Source organism: Bombina bombina, chromosome 4, assembly GCF_027579735.1.
Source record: "Bombina bombina isolate aBomBom1 chromosome 4, aBomBom1.pri, whole genome shotgun sequence".
Lineage (NCBI taxonomy): Eukaryota > Metazoa > Chordata > Amphibia > Anura > Bombinatoridae > Bombina > Bombina bombina.
This window is the reverse complement of record NC_069502.1, coordinates 106,028,003-106,043,709: the sequence shown is the minus strand read 5'-3', so window position 1 is coordinate 106,043,709 and position 15,707 is coordinate 106,028,003. Positions and strand designations below refer to the sequence as shown.

The window sequence follows — 15,707 nt, the reverse complement described above, 5'->3', positions numbered from 1 at the left end:
TCTGAGATTTCCACCTCAGACGCTACTGACATGACTTCTTCCTCAGGCTTATGGGAAGAGACAGTCTGGATAGCCAGAACTTGATCAGAAACCTTAGTAACTGTTTCTTTAAATTTCCTTTTACGTTTTCCCTGTAACATGGGAAAAGCTGACAAGGCTTCAGATACCGCAAGGGATACCTGGGAAGCAATGCCTTGGAGAGAAAATCTTACCGGATTGCCAGAGGAAACACAGGGCATGGTATGGGGAGACTGAAAAAGATGGAACGCTTGAGGAGAAAGCTGTGGAATATCTGCTACAGGAGACACTTGAACAGTGTTTGCCTGGGATAATGGTGGCTCATGGTCAAATATTTCTCTATAACTTAAAGTTCTCATAATGCATGAGGAACAAAAAGGAACTGGATGTTCCACCTGAGCATCAAAACATAACTGATAAGCAGTTACTTCACCTGGGATGCTGTATTGAAAGGCCTCTTGATCCATAATGTGTAATAAATAAGAAAAAAAAGAGTAAAACATTTTCTTTATTTGAAAATAAAAAATAAGTGTACTGTGTCTTTAAATGTAAATAACATTAAAGAAATAAACCAAATAACCTCAGGTTACCTATAAACCTTAGTAACTTTACTGAGGTGCCTACCTGTCCTTATGCTCATGGAGTGACTTCCCACACAGAAGAGACAATCCGGACTTAAAATAACAGCAGCATAGTGAAAAGAAAAGTAAGAGGAGCCGACTACAATGTCACAGCTGCGCAGCTCACTTCAGTCGCACTGAAAGCACGCCAAAACATAATCGCATCAGCAAGGACGTTCCCCCTTTTTTAAACACAGAGATACCGAGCCTTAACTGCCAAAAAAAGGCTAACAACAGTAAAAAGTGTTTACCAAGTAAAATAATCACTGAGCCACCATGAATCCCACTCCTCACAGTCTCAATGCCCACACTGCCTTAAAGGGACAGTATACTGTAAAATAGTTTTTCCCTTAATGTGTTTACAATTGCTTTTTTTACCAACTGCAGAGTAAAACATGTATGAAAATTAGCTTTTTAAGGCTTATTTGTGTATATTAAAGCTCTGATTTTGTGTTTTGAAGCCACAGCCTAATAAAATAGGTTGAGCTTGTAGGTATAATCAGATCTCATTACTGTATCACATTGTGCACATATACCTGCTTCTTTATCTTATATCTGTCCTTAAAACAATCACCAATACTTTGAGAGAACAATGGAAAATCAACATTTTATTACCTTATCTCTGCTATATCACACTGGGAGTGTAATTTCTTCTGCTGGCTGCGTTTACAAAGCTTATCTATAGCTGGTACGCGCGGCCACAAACTATCAGAATAGGTAGGGATACCACATCCTAAATTAACAATTTCAAATGCCAATATAAGGGTAAAGGAGCTACTTGTAAACAATTTAATACACTCCAGCAGGTAAAGTGGATCATTGGGAACAAATTAAAGGGGAGAAAATTTTTGAGTAAACTGTCCCTTTAATAAAAAATCCCATACATGAAAGTTTAATAAAGTCCCCATAAATGTAATACAGCTCCTAGCTGTAATAAGTGCCAGTATTCTCATTGCAAAGAAATTAAAATAGCACTTACCTGAAAATGCTATCCGGCAGCAGGACAGCTCACCTGGTTTGAGAGGGAGTAGCCTCACATGGACCTGTAAAGAAAGAAAGAAGACTGAGTAAACCTACTCAGGCTTTCTGGATAGGGCAGCAAAATCTTGAGAAAACACAGTGAGGATTGTAACCCCACAAGTTCTCAAGTGCTCAAAAGCCACCACTGCCCTACTGAAGAGACTGATGTGGACTAAGGCTAGACCCCAGAAAAGATCAGAGTAAGCTTACTCTGCTTTAAAAATAATAAAATCTTGATTGAAGAAAAGTTTTCATCAGATACCTAAACTTCACATGCTCCTTGTACTACAGGCAAAGAGAATGGCTGGGGGATCGTGGGTAGGGGAGTTATATTTAACAGCTTTGCTGTGGTGCTCTTTGCCTCCTCCTGCTGGCCAGGAGTGATATTCCCAACAGTAATTGATGATGATCCGTGGACTCACCGTGTCATTAGAAAGAAAAAGGAATCATTTTTGCTGTTGTGGATAATTTTGTTTGTTATTTTTTGTAATGGTAGTTTTTTTATTTTTTGTAATTTTAGTGTTATATTATTTTTTGTAATGGTAGGTTCTTTCTTTTTGTAATGTTAGGTTTTAGTGTAAGGCAGCTTAGGTTTTATTTCACAGGTAAGTTGGTATTTATTTTAACTAGTTAGTAAATAGTTAATAACTATTTACTAACTAGTCTACCTAGTTAAAATAAATACAAACTTACCTGTGAAATAAAAATAAAACCTAAGCTAGTTACAATATAACTTACTTAACTTACGTATATTGTAGCTAGCTTAGGTTTTATTTCACAAGTAAGAATCGGCTAGATTACAAGTTGTGCGTTAGGCTTAAAAAGCAGCGTTGGCCGGTCCCAACGCTGCTTTTTAACGCCCGCTGGTATTACGAGTCTTGAAGGTACAGGTGTACCGCTCAGTTTTTTGTCCAGACTTGGAAATACCGCAAATCCACTTTCGTAAATTGCGTATCCTCTTTTTTCAATGGGTCTTGCATAGCGCCGGTATTACGAGTCTGACAAAAAGTGAGCAGTAGACCCTCTCCTGTCAAGCCTGGTACCGCATTTTAAAGTCAGTAGTTAAGAGCTTAACACCCATAAACTACCTATTAACCCCTAAACCGAGGCCCCCCCACACACATTATAAACACTAAAATAAAAATTTTAACCCCTAATCTGCCAAACCAGACATCACTGCTACTATAATAAATATATTAACCCCTAAACCGCCGCACTCCCGCCTCACAAACATTAGTTAAATATTATTAACCCCTAATCTGCCATCCCTAACATCGAAGTCACCTACCTACATGTATTAACCCCTAATCTGTTGCCCTCAACGTCGCCGCCACTATATTAAAGTTATTAACCCCTAAACCTAAGTCTAACCCTAACCCTAACACCCCCTAACTTAAATATAATTAAAATAAATTTAAATAAAAATTACTATAATTAACTAAATTATTCCTATTTAAAACTAAATACTTACCTATAAAATAAACCCTAAGCTAGCTACAATATAAATAATAGTTACATTGTATCTAGCGTAGGGTTTATTTTTATTTTACAGGCAAGTTTGTATTTATTTAACTAGGTAGAATAGTTACTAAATAGTTATTAACTATTTAATAACTACCTAGTTAAAATAAATACAAAAGTACCTGTAAAATAAAACCTAACCTAAGTTACAATTACACCTAATACTACACTACAATTAAATCCCTAAATTAAATACAATTAAATTAAATTATCTAAAGTGCAAAAAAAACAAACACTAAATTACAGAAAATAATAAACAAATTACAAGATTTTTAAACTAATTACACCTAATCTAATCCCCCTAACAAAATAAAAAATCCCCCACAAAATTAAAAAGCCCTACCCTACACTAAATTACAAATAGCCCTTAAAAGTGCCTTTTGCGGGGCATTGCCCCAAAGTAATCAGCTCTTTTACCTGTAAAAAAAAGTACAAATCCCCCCCTACATTAAAACCCACCACCCACACAACCAACCCTACTCTAAAACCCACCCAATACCCCCTTAAAAAACCTAACACTAACCCCTTGAAGATCACCTTACTGGGAGAAGTCTTCATCCAACCGGGCCGAAGTCCTCAACGAAGCCGGGAGAAGTCTTCATCCAAGCCGGACGAAGTGGTCCTCCAGACGGGCAGAAGTCTTCATCCAGACGGCATTTTCTATCTTCATCCATCCGGCGCGGAGCGGCTCCATCTTCAAGACATCCGACGCGGAACATCCTCTTCTGACGATGGCTAACATTGAATGAAGGTTCCTTTAAATGACGTCATCCAAGATGGCGTCCCTTAATTTCCGATTGGCTGATAGAATTATATCAGCCAATCAGAATTAAGGTAGAAAAAATCCTATTGGCTGATGCAATCAGCCAATAGGATTGAGCTCGAATTCTATTGGCTGATTGGAACAGCCAATAGAATGTGAGCTCAATCCTATTGGCTGATTGTATCAGCCAATAGGATTTTGTCTGCCTTAATTCCGATTGGCTAATAGAATTCTATCAGCTAATCGGAATTGAAGGGACGCCATCTTGGATGTCGTCATTTAAAGGAACCTTCATTCAGTGTTAGCCGTCGTCAGAAGAGGATGCTCCGCGTCGGATGTCTTGAAGATGGATCTGTTCCGCGCCGGATGGATGAAGATAGAAGATGCCGTCTGGATGAAGACTTCTACCCGTCTGGAAGACCACTTCGCCCGGCTTGGATGAAGACTTCTCCCGGCTTTGTTGAGGACTTTGGGCCAATTAGATGAAGAACTTCTCCCGGTAAGATGATCTTCAAGGGGTTAATGTTAGGTTTTTTTAAGGGGGTATTGGGTGGGTTTTAGAGTAGGTTTGGTTGTGTGGGTGATGGGTTTTAATGTTGGGGGGGGATTTCTACTTTTTTTTTTACAGGTAAAAAAGCTGATTACTTTGGGGCAATTCCCCGCAAAAGGCCGTTTTAAGGGCTATTTGTATTTTAGTGTAGGGTAGGGCTTTTTTTATTTTGGGGGGGCTTTTTTATTTTGTTAGGGGGATTAGATTAGGTGTAATTAGTTTAAGAATCTTGTAATTTGTTGATTATTTTCTGTAATTTAATGGGTTTTTTTTGTGTACTTTACATAATTTATTTGTATTTAATTGTATTTAATTTAGGTAAATAATTTAATTGTAGAGTAGTGTTAGGTGTAATTGTAACTTAGGTTAGGTTTTATTCTACAGGTACTTTTGTATTTATTTTAGCTAGGTGGTTATTAAATAGTTAATAACTATTTAATAACTATTCTACCTAGTTAAAATAAACACAAACTTGCCTGTAAAATAAAAATAAACCCTAAGCTAGATACAATGTAACTATTAGTTATATTGTAGCTAGCTTAGGGTTTATTTTACAGGTATTTAGTTTTAAATAGGAATAATTTAGTTAATTATAGTAATTTTATTTAGATTTCTTTTAATTATATTTCAGTTAGGGGGTGTTAGGTTTAGGGTTAGACTTAGGTTTAGGGATTAATAACTTTCATATAGTGGTGGCGACATTGGGGGCAGAAGATTAGGGGTTAATAAAGATAGGTAGGTGGCGGCGATGTTAGGGCTGGCAGAGTAGGGGTTAATAATATTTAACTAATGTTTGCGTAGGTAGGTGGCGGCAACATTGGGGGAGGCAGATTAGGGGTTAATAAATATAATGTAGGTGACGGCGATGTTGGGGGCAGCAGATTAAGGTTCATAAGTATAATGTAGGTGGTGGCGGTGTCCTGAGAGGCATATTAGGGGTTAATAAATGTAGGTAGGTTGCGGCAATGTCGGGAGTGGCAGATTAGGGGTTAATAAGTGTAAGATTAGGGGTGTTAAGACTCGGGGTTCATGTTAGTGTGTTAGGTGTAGACATAACTTTTATTTCCCCATAGGAATCAATGGGGCTGCGTTAAGGAGTTTTACGCTGCTTTTTTGCAGGTGTTAGACTATTTTTCAGCCAGCTCTCCCCGTTGATTCCTATGGGGAAATCGGGCACAAGCACGTTACACCAGCTCACCGCTAATGTAAGCAGCGCTGGTATTGGAGTGCGGTAAGGAGCAAAATTTTGCTCAACGCTCACTTCTTGTCTGGGTTGTAAAAACCCGTAATACCAGCGCTGTCTGTAACTTAGCGGTGAGCATAAACTGCTCGTTAGTACCGTATAACCTCTAACACAAAACTCGTAATCTAGGTGTTTGTTTTTAGTTTTAGGTATTATTTATTTAATAATTGTAACTTTAATTTAGCTCTATTTTAATTATGCTAAAGTTAGGGGGTGTTAGGTTTAGCGTTAGGGTTACGGTTAGGTTTAGGGTTAGGTTTAGGGGTTAATATAATTTTGGTTGTTGCGATGTGGGGGGTTGGCAGTTTAGGGGTTTATTACGTTTATTCAATGGTAGTAATGTGGAAGGCCAGAAGTTTAGGGGTTAATAACTTTATTTAGTGGCAGCGATGTTGGGAAGCGGCGGAATAGGGGTTAATAGATTTATTATAGTGTGGGCGATGCTGGGGTAGGGTGAATAGGGGGAATAGGGGTTAAGTATAGTGGCGGTGATATTGGGAGCATCAGATTAGGGGTTAATAGATTTATTTCGGTGGCGGCAATGTCTGGAGCGGCAGATTAGGGTTAATTACATTATGTAGGTGTCGGCGATGTTGGGGGCAGCAGATTAGGGGTGTTTAGATGTTAGGGTGTAAAACGTATCTTTTTTTTCCCATAGACATCAATGGGGCTGCATTACGGAGCTTTTCATTCTGCGTAAGTGTTGTTTTTTTTTATAACACTTTCCCCCATTGATGTCTATGGGGAAAGCCTGCACGATCACGTCAAAGCAACGCTTGTATTTTGTGTGGTATGGAACTCAATGCAACCATATTGCATGCACAAAGCAGCTTTTTAAAAACTTGTAATGGCAGTGCTATGGAGGGTGAAATAACACAAATTTTGTTGCGTTCGTTTCGCACCCTCTATAGCGCAAAACTTGTAATCTAGGTGAGTGCGTTCAAAGAATAATACAAAGCAATAAAAAAGTTTCTGCCCTTATATCGTCTTCTTAACTTACTACCAGCCCCCTCAATCATATCCCCTCACAGATTCTCCCTTCCCTCTCTCCTACCTTTACCCCTATCCTCACATATATCTTTAACCTCTCCCTCAGCACCGGTATAGTTTCCTCATCTCTTAAAAAGGCACTAGTCATACCTATCCTCAAAAAACCCTCTCTCAATCCAACCTCCCTATCCAACTACTGCCCTATTTCCCTTCTCCACCATGCCTCAAAAGCTAGTATATACACATTTATCACATTTCCTCACATTAAACTCCCTCCTTGACCCACTGCAATCTGGATTTCCCCCCCAAAACTCCACAGAGACAGCAATTGTCAAGAATACTTATGACCTACTTACAGCTAAATCAAAAGGCCGCTTCTCTCTGCCATTCATTTTGATCTGTATGCACCCTTCAACACTGTTGACCACCACTCCTTTGCTCCAAAACCCTCTAAATCCTTTGGAATTTGTGAAACAGCCCTTTTGTGGTTTTCCTCCTAACAGTCTAAACATACCTTTAGTGTTGCCTTCTCTAACGGTTCCACTGCCCCCTATCACTTTCTGTTGGGGTACCACAGGGCTCTCTTCTTAGCCACCTTCTCTTCTCAATCTATACATCATCATTAATTTCCTTAATAAAGTCCCACGTGTTTCAATTTAATTTGTATTCTAATGACACCCAAATCTACCTTTCTGCACCACACCTGTCCTCTTCCTTGATAATTTGTGCCACTAACTGTATTTCTCATTTCATCTTCGATTTCCTCTCAGTACCCTAAGCTAAATCTTTCCAAATCTAAGCTCCTTATTTACACAATTTTTCCAAAATCCACACCCCCCAGCTTTCTATAACTTTTGATAATAGCATCATTACCCCAACCTCACATGCCCAATATCTTGGGGTCACACTGGACTCAGATCTCTCTTTTACTTCTTACATCCAGTCTTTGGCCAACTCCTGCCATTTCCATCTTAAAAAATGTTCCAATTACTTACACAACACACAGCAAAGATATTAATCCACTCATTAATTCCCACTTTTACCATTGCAATTCCATCTTCTATGGTCTCCCTAGTTGCATCTCCTTTACAATCCATAATGAATGCCTCTGCCATTCTTATCTTCCTTGCACATTACTCCTACTCCTCTGCACCTCTCTGCCAATCCCTTCACTGGCTTCCTCTAGCCTCCAGAATTAGCACAAAATTCTGACATTCACTGCTGTCAATAGCACTGCTCCACCATATATCTCAGACCTTGTTTCCAGATACCCTCCCATCCCCCCTGCTTATAATGTCCTCCTCTCTTCCTCTCTTGTTACATCCTCACATTCGCGTCTACATTACTTCTCCAGATCTCTATATTTTGTGGAACTCCCTACCTTGCTCTACAAGACTCACCCCTAATTAATCCCTATGAATCCCCTTAGCACGTAAGCCTATGAGATTAGCTGTTTGTAGATCACCTTCATGGGAGCTGATTTACAGTGCAACTCTTGGCAGGACCCTCTAACCACTTGTTTCCTATAAATATTAGCTTGTCGTACCTTTGTTTATAACTGATAATAATAATATATTTGTTTATATATGTGTATTTATATATGTATATACATACAAGTATACATACAGTATATAAACACATATATTAACATGTTTTTAAAAATATAAAAACTTATCTATACACTTTGGAGCTCTTTCCAGTTAAATACCATAAAACTTTTAAAATAATTCTTAATCAATTTTAATATTTAATAATGTGTTTTACTATGTATTACTATGTTATTTGCTTTATTGTATAAATGTATATATATATATATATATATATATATATATAAATGTGTATATATATATATATATATAAATGTATATATATATATATATATATATATATATATTTATAAACACATATATATATATCTATAGTAAACAAAAAACTTGCACTCTCGGGTCTTTCCAAAACAACTTTTACTGGGAAAAGGGACGTTTCGGGGACAAAGTATCCCCTTCCTCAGACACAGTGTATACAAATGCAAAGCAATATATAACTACAAACAAGATAAGCCCCACCCCCCCAATTAGGACCAAAAAAAATGCCAATGGACTGAATACTATCATTGACTGGCATTGCTTCTTATAACTCTGGTGCCTCGGCTATTGAATTTAATGGAGTTTAACGATCCATGCATGAGCTTCTAGACAGTATACACTATCTGGCTACTAGTCCTATGTACTGCAGTATTATGCCATTTCTATGTACCCCAATATAAGGTCTAACTGGGACTTCCCCCACCCCCTTGTTTAGTGTTGTAGCGTGAACCTCAGACTAAGGGTTTTTTATTCATCGGTACTGTTAAATTTATAACCTCTACCTTGACATAGGTGCTCTTACACTGTGTGCCATGAGATAGATTAATTAACATATATGTAGAGGGCTATTGGTTTACTAACTCCTAATAAAAATGATGTACCAGTTGTGAGCCGAGAACCCTCACCACCTACATTTTATTATTTTTTTCCATACACAGTTTCATACAGTTTTATATTTCTAAACGTTCTCCCATTGTTCAGTGTTTCTCTTGTTGTGCACTAACTATTGTCCTTATCTTTATGGCATTGACCTATTTTATATATTTGTCAGGATTGGTGCTTTCAACTTTGCTAGTATTCATATGATTCACATACCTACGCATATGTCGGCAGCACATTGCTGTGTATATGCATCGTCTATAATAATAAACGTTTAGTTGGTTTTCTATCCTAATTGGTTGGAGTCACACCCCCATGGATGACAGTGGCATTACACGTTGCGTTGCCATAGCAATCATGATGCCTGCAGCTCATTGGTTTTCCGTGACACGTGACCGTGCCACTAACCAGGAAGTGTGTATGTTTGTTCTTGGTGGGTGCTGCGGCCGTGTTAGCGTAATCTTAGGATATTCTGATCCGGTTTTGACTCTGGTAGCATATTTCTCTGTGTTGTTGGCTTTATTTTCCACAAGGTATTTTGATAACAAAGTATTGTAAAAGTCATGACTTGATGTATAATTGTTGTCCTGTTTATATGATCGTGTGCCTGCATTGATTATCTCTGTTGCTGGTTACATTTATCCTGTCACAGATTAGCACTGTTATATTATCACTGATTGTTTATATTGATGCTCAGATTAATATGTTTATAATATATTTTACACTTATGTTTACTATGTGATCAGGTGTTACCATGACAACCACTTGGCATTTTTTTTGGACCTAATTGGGGGTGGGGTTTAGCTTGTTTGTAGTTATATATTGCTTTGCATTTGTATACACTGTATCTGAGGAAGGGGATACTTTGTCCCTGAAACGGCACTTTTCACAGTAAAAGTTGATTTGGAAAGACTAGAGAGTGCAAGTTTTTTGTTTGCTGTATTCATATTCTCCACTAGCACCCTGGCAGTTGTTGGACTAAGTGAGAGTGCTCTTCCCTGCTCTCTCTCTCTCTCTCTCTCTCTATATATATATATATATATATATATATTTTTTTTTTTTTTAAAGCTCCCTCCTTTGAATTCTATGGTGAGAATATTTTAACACAGTCCCGATATTCGAAGTCCAGCTGTTAGCGTGCATCAAACTTTACTCACGTGCAAACAATTCATTTTCAACTTGTAATATGAGCACTAACCAGCTCACATTAAACGTTTACATTCAGTGTTGTTTGCTCGCAAAAAAAAAAGTTGTTTAGTGTTTTTCTTGTAATATGGCGCTATGTCTAGGGTGTATTTACTGTTTAGCATCCCTTTAGCAGCAGAGCTTGGAATGTCTGAAAGTAGCAGGAAAGGGAGGAGATATACTACTTTCAGGCTCCCCAGTCATCTTTAAAAAGGGATTACTCTAGATTGGTGATTGCTACTAGAATAAGTATATATATATATATATATATATATATATATCCTAAATTAAAAAAATAAAACCCTAATGCAATATAACTAGAAATTCACTATATTATTTATAAATCAGCAATATCAGCAGCATCCGTTTAAACTATATGGAAAATATAATATTTGCTACTGACCTTTGGAAGAAAATAACCTTTAAAAACCACATCTTGAGTAATTGCGCGTGCGATACTGACTGGTACAATGTTACCAAATCTTAGAGTTTCATGAATTACAGCATTAGTATACGGCATGTTTTTACGGTGTTCCATTTTAGGCTTAGCAGATCCAATCACCTTTTCAATTTCATTCTGTACATTTTCTGTAAGCAGGAAGAATTATTAATTTATTTAAATATTTACCATCTTCTTTAAAACTGGGAGGTAAAGAACTGTTGTGGTTATTAAATATGTCTGTACATGCAAAAAATTTTTGTATACTTTACCTGATGGCATGACAGTAGCATGGGAATATAGAACAGATAAAACCAAAATGTGTATTTATTCTACCCACATTTCGTCCTAAAGCTTAAAGGGACATGAAACCCAAATTTTTTCTTTCATGATTTAGAAAGAGCATTTAATTATAAACAGCTTTCTAATTTACTTCTATTATCTATTTTGCTTCATTCTCTTGATATTCTTTGCTGAAAAGCATATCTAGATATGCTTAGTAGCTGATGATTGGTAGCTGCACATAGATGCCTCCTGTGATTGGTTCACCGTGTACATTGCTATTTCTTCATTAAAGTATATCTAAAGAATGAAGCAAATTAGGTAATAGAAGTAAATTTGAATGTTGTTTAAAATTGTATTCTCTACCTTAATCATGAAAGAAAATGTTTGGGTATAGTGTCCCTTTAAGGTTAATTAATTATTAGTATAGTCTTCTGTATACATGTAAACCCCAAGTATTCTTAAAGTATTTGGAATCCCGTTATCAAGCAGTGGAACTGCTTAGGAGCCCTTGAGGGGCAGGCTAGCTTAAACTGAGTAAGATTAAGTCATTTAAACTGTATAGATCAGTACATTTTAGTCCTACATTGGAACTTCCTTGTGTATGTATTTCTAGTGAATAATCACTATGTCAATCTGAATGATAAAAATGTTTCTTTAACACAAATGTATGTACAAATTTGCTGACATCTATAATTGTGTTGAACAAATCAAAATTAAGACAAACCTTAATTTGATAATGTACATTGTGAAAAAGTGAGACATATGTCTGAAAGTTTAGTAAAGGCCCCTTATTTTTTATTGATTTTTTTTCAATATGCTTGGATAACTATGAGGTCACTCCTCCTTTTTTGGGGTGCTTGTGTGTGTCGTAGATTTTGCTAGTGTAGTTAACCTTTCTCTTTGGTGTTCATTAGACCTATCATTTGAGGTAGATCTAAGTTAACATTTGACCTACGTACAACTAAATCAAAAGGCCACTTCTATGCTATTCCTTCTTGATCTGTCTGCAGCCATTGACATTGTTGATGACCTTATTTTGTTCCAAACCCTCCAATCCTTCGGCATTGGCAACACAGCCCTCCTGTGGTTCTCCACCTACCTAGCTAACTTTAGTGTAGCCTTCTCTGACATCTTTAGATATGTAGAGTAAGATCTTAAGTAAATAATGCCAAACAATAATAATAAAAAATAAACTCTTACTTTGTATTTCTGGGTATTTCATCATGATCAGAACTCCCCAACGGAGAGTTGTTGAGGTTGTCTCCATTCCAGCACCAAACAAATCACCCACAACCTCCACCAGATTTTCATTGTGGAAATATTGTTTAGGATACGAGTTTTCCTAAATATAATATATAATAAAATAGTTTGAAAAGCAAAATTTTTTTTACAGCACAATATATATATATATATATATATATATATATATATATATATATATATTTCAAAGGATTTTCCCTAAAGATCAAATCATGAAAAAAAACATAATTTATGTAAGAACTTACCTGATAAATTCATTTCTTTCATATTGGCAAGAGTCCATGAGCTAGTAACATATGGGATATACAATCCTACCAGGAGGGGCAAAGTTTCCCAAACCTCAAAATGCCTATAAATACACCTCTCACCACACCCACAATTCAGTTTAACGAATAGCCAAGCAGTGGGGTGATAAAGAAACTAGTAGAAAGCATCAACAAAGGAAATTTGGAAATAATTGTGCTTTATACAAAAAATCATAACCACCATAAAAAGGGTGGGCCTCATGGACTCTTGCCAATATGAAAGAAATTAATTTATCAGGTACGTTCTTACATAAATTATGTTTTCTTTCATGTAATTGGCAAGAGTCCATGAGCTAGTGACATATGGGATATCAATACCCAAGATGTGGAGTCTTCCACTCAAGAGTCACTAGAGAGGAAGGGAATAAATTAAAAACAGCCATATTCCGCTGAAAAAATAATCCACAACCCAAAAAATAAGTTATTTTCACTTTTGAAAGAAAAAAACTTAAATCAAAAGCAGAAGAATCAAACTGAAACAGCTGCCTGAAGGACTTTTCTACCAAAAACTGCTTCCGAAGAAGCAAATACATCAAAATGGTAGAATTTAGTAAATGTATGCAAAGAGGACCAAGTTGCTGCTTTGCAAATCTGATCAACTGAAGCTTCATTCTTAAAAGCTCACGAAGTGGAGACTGAGACTCTAGTAGAATGAGCTGTAATTCTCTGAGGCGTAAAATAAAACAAATAAACTGGAAGTCTTCCTGAAATTTTTTGCAGCTTCCACATAATATTTCAAAGCTCTTACCACATCCAAAGAATGTAAGGATCTCTCCAAAGAATTCTTAGGATTCGGACACAAGGAAGGAACAACAATTTATCTATTAATGTTGTTAGAATTCACAACCTTAGGTAAAAATTGAAAAGAAGTCCGCAAAACTGCCTTATCCTGATGAAAAATCAGAAAAGGAGACTCACAAGAAAGAGCAGATAGCTCAGAAACTCTTCTAGCAGAAGAAATAGCCAAAAGGAACAACACTTTCCAGGAAAGTAGTTTAATGTCCAAAGAATGCATAGGCTCAAATGGAGAAGCCTGTAAAGCCTTCAGAACCAAATTAAGACCCCAAGGAGGAGAAATTGATTTAATGACAGGCTTAATATGAACTAAAGCCTGTACAAAACAGTGAATATCAGGAAGAATAGCAATCGTTCTGTGAAATAAAACAGAAAGAGCGGAGATTTGTCCTTTCAAGGAACTTGCAGACAAACCCTTATCCAAACCATCCTGAAGAAACTGTAAAATTCTAGGAATTCTAAAAGAATGCCAGGAGAATTTATGAGAAGAACACCATGAAATGTAAGTCTTCCAAACTCTATAATAAATCTTTCTAGAAACAGATTTACGAGCTTGTAACATAGTATTAATCACTGAGTCAGAGAAACCTCTATGACTTAGAACTAAGCATTCAATTTCCATACCTTCAAATTTAATGATTTGAGATCCTGATGGAGAAACGGACCTTGAGATAGTAGGTCCGGCCGTAACGGAAGTGGCCAAGGCGGGCAACTGGACATCCGAACCAGATCCGCATACCAAAACCTGTGTGGCCCTGCTGGAGCCACCAGCAACACAAAAGACTGTTCCATGATGATTTTGGAGATCACTCTTGGAAGGAGAACTAGAGGCGGAAAGATGTAAGCAGGTTGATAACACCAAGGAAGTGTCAGCGCATCCACTGCTTCCACCTGAACATCCCTGGACCTGGACAGGTATCTGGTAAGTTTCTTGTTTAGATGAGAGGCCATGAGATCTATCTCTGGAAGCCCCCACATCTGAACAATCTGAGAAAACACATTTGGATAGAGAGACCACTCCCCTGGATGTAAAGTCTGGCGGCTGAGATAATCCGCCTCCCAATTGTCTACGTCTGGGATATGCACTGCAGATATTAGACAGGAGCTGGATTCCGCCCAGGCAAGTATCCAAGATACTTCTTTCATAGCTTGGGGACTGTGAGTCCCACCTTGATGATTGACATAAGCCACAGTTGTGATATTGTCTGTCTGAAAACAAATGAACGGTTCTCTCTTTAGTAGAGGCCAGAACTGAAGAGCCCTGAGAATTGCACGGAGTTCTAAAATATTTATTGGTAATCTTGCCTCTTGAGATTTCCAAACCCCTTGTGCTGTCAGAGATCCCCAAACAGCTCCCCAACCTGAAAGACTCGCATCTTTTGTGATCACAGTCCAGGTTGGGCGAACAAAAGAAGCCCCTTGAACCAAACGATGGTGATCTATCCACCATGTCAGAGAGTGTCGTACATTGGGATTCAAGGATATTAATTGTGATATCTTTGTATAATCCCTGCACCATTGATTCAGAATACAAAGCTGTAGAGGTCCCATGTGAAAATGAGCAAAGGGGATTGCGTCCGATGCTGCAGTCATGAGACCTAAAACTTCCATGCACATAGCCACTGAAGGGAATGACTGAGACTGAAGGTTCCGGCAGGCTGCAACCAATTTTAAATGTCTCTTGTCTGTTAGAGACAGAGTCATGGACACTGAATCTATCTGGAAGCCTAAAAAGGTGACCCTTGTCTGAGGAATCAAGAAACTTTTTGGTAAATTGATCCTCCAACCATGTTTCCGAAGAAACAACACTAGTTGATTCGTGTGAGATTCTGCAGTATGTAAAGACTGAGTTAGTACCAAGATATCGTCCAAATAAGGAAACACCGCAATACCCTGTTCTCTGATTACAGATAGTAGGGCACCCAGAACCTTTGAAAAGATTCTTGGAGCTGTTGCTAGGCCAAATGGAAGAGCAACAAATTGGTAGTGCTTGTCTAGAAAAGAGAATCTCAGAAACTGAAAGTCTTCTTGATGAATCAGAATATGAAGGTATGCATCCTGCAAGTCTATTGTGGACATATAATGTCCTTGCTGAACAAAATGCAGAATAGTCCTTATAGTCACTATCTTGAAAGTTGGTACTCTTACATAACGATTCAAAATTTTCAGATCCAGAACTGGTCTGAACAAATTTTCTTTCTTTGGTACAATGAATAAGTTTGAATAAAACCCCAAACCTTGTTCCTGA

The 15,707-nt window shown here is 37.4% G+C and overlaps 1 pseudogene; it reads right to left on the bottom strand.

The window, feature by feature from the left end:
• LOC128656939 (cytochrome P450 2K6-like) overlaps window positions 1–15,707 on the bottom strand; it is an 85,826-nt pseudogene that overhangs the window by 25,201 nt on the left and 44,918 nt on the right.